Source organism: Nannospalax galili, unplaced genomic scaffold (assembly GCF_000622305.1).
Source record: "Nannospalax galili isolate Female #2095 unplaced genomic scaffold, S.galili_v1.0 scaffold511, whole genome shotgun sequence".
NCBI lineage: Eukaryota > Metazoa > Chordata > Mammalia > Rodentia > Spalacidae > Nannospalax > Nannospalax galili.
In genome coordinates, this window is record NW_008331831.1 from 3,105,739 (window position 1) to 3,109,917 (window position 4,179).

Sequence of the window (4,179 nt, forward strand, 5' to 3'; positions counted from 1 at the left end):
TTTTATGTGTATGCGTGTATTGCCTGCATGTAAGTAAGTGCACCCGTGTCGTGCAATACCCATGGAGGACAGAAGAGGCTGTTAGATACCCTGGAACTAGAGTTAGAACAGTTGTTAGCTGCCATGTGGGTGCTGGGATTCGAACCTGAGTCTTCTGCAAGAACAGTCACTGTTCTTAACCACCGTGCTATCTCTTCAGCCCCATGTTCCTTTTTCTTTAAGAGCATGACACAAAAGTTGTTTGTATTCTACCTCATTCCACTTTCTATAATCTATTTCTCTGTCCCTTAACTTCAAGGAAATCTGGGAAATGTATTTTTTATCTGGGCTGCAAAGTGCAAAGCTAAACGGTCTATTGCTTTTGAAGAAGGGCAGAGTAGGGCTGGTGAGATGACTCAGCAAGTGGAGGTACTTGCTGCCAAGCCTGAAGACCTGAGTTTGATCCCTGGGACCCACATAGTAGAAGAGAAACAATTCCCACAGATTGTTCTCTGACTTCCATACCCACACCATGGCACATCTGTGCACGCACACGCACACACACACACACACACACACACACACACACAAATAAATAAATTTAAATAAAAAGGATAGGACAAATATGGAAGAACAAAGAACAGTGTCTGTCACAGATGTATAAATATATATTTGTGATTGATTTCAAGAGCTGCAGGTGAGAACTTTACTTCCCAAGCCATTAACTATGAAATCACTCTTTAAAAGAACATTAGGGGGCTGGAGACATAGTTCAGTAGTTAAATGCATGTACTGTCCTTCCAGAAAACCTGAGCTGTATTCCCAGCATCCATGTCAGGCTAACAACCACCTGTTATTCCAGTCCCAAGGACTCTGACACTTTTGGTTCCCATGGGCTCCAGTATTCATGTGTACATACACAGACACAGACACATACATATACACATGATTAAATATAAGATAATTTTTTTTTTAAGCATTAGGGGACTAAAGAGATGGCTCAGCAGTTAAGAACACTGGCTATTCTTGAAGAGGATCTGGATTCAGTTCCCAGAACCCAGCCAACAACTACCCATAGTTCCAGTTCCAGGGGATCTGATGGCCTCTTCTGGCCTCCACAAGCATTGCATGACATGGTTACACTTACATACATGCAGGCAGAGCTGGGAGTGGTGGTGCATGCCTTTAACTCCAGCACTCTGGAGGCAGAGGCAGGCAGATTTCTGTGAGTTCAAGGCCAGCCTGGTCCACATTGTGAGTTCCAGGTCAGTTGGGGCTACAGGGAGACCCTGTCTAAAACAAAAATACACGCAGGTAGAACACTCATACACAAAATAAAAATAATATTAATTTTTTGATTTTTACAAATGTAATTGAATTTTTATGATTTTCATACAATATAATTTGATGATATTTAGATTCCCTCCCCATATGCAGTTCCCCTCATTGCCCCTGCCCAATTTAATATACTCTGTTGTATATATAATAAGGCCTATAGACTTTAATTTGTGTCACCAAAGTCCTTCAGTGTAGTCCAATCACTAGAGCCAGGTTAACCTACCAAGGGCCCCATCCTTGAGGGAGATGGTCTCTCCCCCTCCCAACAGCTATTGGTTTCCAAAATTTCTTTAGGTTGGGTTGGGGTTTCTTACCCACTTCCCTATGTCTTTGCTGGTATTTTGTCTGGCTTGAGCTTGCATGGGGCTTGTGCATGCTGTCTCCATTGCTGTGAGTTGTCTGGAAGACTCTGTTAATTTGTGGTCATCTACTACCCCTGACTCTTACAATCATTCCACCACCTTTTCCGCAATGATCCCTGAGCCTTGGGAGACATAAGTTTGATATAGGTGTCCTATTCAAAGATAAGTACTCTGTAGCCTCTTGTTCTCTGCACATTGGCCAGTAGTAGGTTTCTGTGTTAATCAATGTCTTTTGTATAAGGAAAGTTCTCTAGTGAGAGTTGAGAGATGCATTAATCTATGGGTATAAGAACAAATCATTGGGAGTCAGTTTAATATAACTAGTAGAAAACTAATATTAGGCTCTCCCTTGTGTCCTGTGACCTGTCTAACCTCAGGTTCCTAGGCCTGATATCAATGTCAGGTATGGGCTCCATCCTATGAAGCAGACCTTAAATCCAATTAGAAAATGCTTGGTTACTCCCATAATATTCATGCCACTATTGCACTCATGGTCATATCTTACTAGGTCAATTGTTGTAGTTCACAGGATTCACAGCTGGGTAAGTCTGATGATTTTTTCCTTCTGGTATAGCTTGCATAGCACCTTCTAGCACTAAGAATGCTAGCCAATAGAGATGAGGCTCTGAGGTTAATACCACCTTGATTTCTTCTTGTTATTTTCTTTTCTCTTCTTTTTTGTTTTTAAATTTGAAGGTAATTTAATTTTTTTTCCTAAATGACCTTAAGTGTAAATATAAACTGATTTATTTGGGCCAACTGTATGGTCTTAAACACCCAAAAGGAAAGTATAACCAAAGAGTAAAGTCATCAGTATATTTCTTTAAGAGTTCAATGGAATACATGTCTCAGATATTAGGCTTAAGTCCATATAAAGTTATTTAGACAATTATTTCTCATTGATGATTTTGTTCTGAACCAGAAACTGCTTCTCAGATGTAAGACTTCAAATCTTGCTCTGCAATACTGTAGTGCCCACCTTTAGCTAAGGGAGACAACCCGCTATTGTTCTAAAATGATGGCCAAATTTGTTTTCTCCCCCTTTCTAGAAGCATTTGAGAGAGAACTGACACTGATTCTAACCACTCCAACAGCTATCAAAATGCCTGAAAGCAAATCCTGAATCCATCACTCTTGAGTCCATCCTTGGCAGGCAAAAGAGAAATGAGGAGGAACCCAATAGAGGGATGCTTTTGGAAGCTCTCGTCAAGAAATTCCAGTGGACTCTCATATGAACATTTGAAATTTGCCCTGTTTTGACTTTTTTCTAGTTCCCTATCCAGAACTTGTAATGCTAATTGCTCTTGCCTTTACTTCTCCTTGACATCTCCTATTCATGATTCAAGGACTTTCTTTTCCCCTTAGAGACAAGAGTTATGCAATTTGAGAGTCTTTTAGATAGATCCACTGAAGGGGTACTCCAATTGCCTCTCTCTACGTCCCTGTTCAGCATGGAAGAAACCAGAGCGGTCTGCATCCCGATTCCCTCTCTGCAAGCTGGCAACCTCTTTAGACGGTGTGATAAGAATAGGAGGTAGGAACTGGCTAGGCAGTTAAGGTAAAAAGACTCCAAAGAAAAGTAGCCAGCTTCTTGGCTAAAAGTCAAAATGTCCTTGGGCCTCTTAGCAACATACTCTGTTCCAAAGGCCAATATTTGGGAACTCTTATCTAATCCTTAAAAGATTTTAGGGTTACCTCTTCAAAGAGGAGAATGTTAGAGTAGCAAAAAGCCCCATTTTAAAAAAAAAGGAGTACATGAAGTTATCAGAAAAAAATGATGGGAGATATGGGAGGAGTTAGAGGGGAGGGAGTGGGTGTGGATTTGATCAAAACACCGCATATACTTATATGCCTCTATGAAATTCTCAATAAATTATTAAAAATTTTTTTTGAATGTAATTTTTATTTTTTTCCTAAACCTTCAGGTTCAACAATTTGAATCAGTCTTTTAAAACAGAATGTTACTGTAATGTTGGTTTTTGAATCTGAGATTCCTCCTTACATGAGCTATTTGTTTTCTCTGTTGACAGGAAGGAGGCAACTGACTCCATAACATTGACCTCTGACCTCCATATACACCCTAGCAAGCACACTTACACATATACATCATGGCATGCACATGTGCACACACACACTATCTTCTTGTTTTTTTTCTATAGCTCATGTGTGTAGTGTCTTTAGCAAAAGAATTTTACCATCAGGTTCTGGTGGGTAACCAAAATCAGGGGCAATGGCCAGTACTGTTTGAGGGTCCACAGGACCCCTGACGAACCGCTTCTAGAGAGCGAGTCCATTTCTGGCATTGGAGGTTTTCTTTAGTTAGCCTATGATATCTAGGTGGGGCAATATCCCCCTATTATAGGGCAACTCCTTTTAATCTCTTTTTTTAAAATTTTTAATAACTACATGATTAGAAGAAGCATTTCATTACAGCTTTAACAAATTCAGTAACACACTCCAGAGCAAGAGTACATCTCTTTCACAAGTGGCTGTAAGTTTC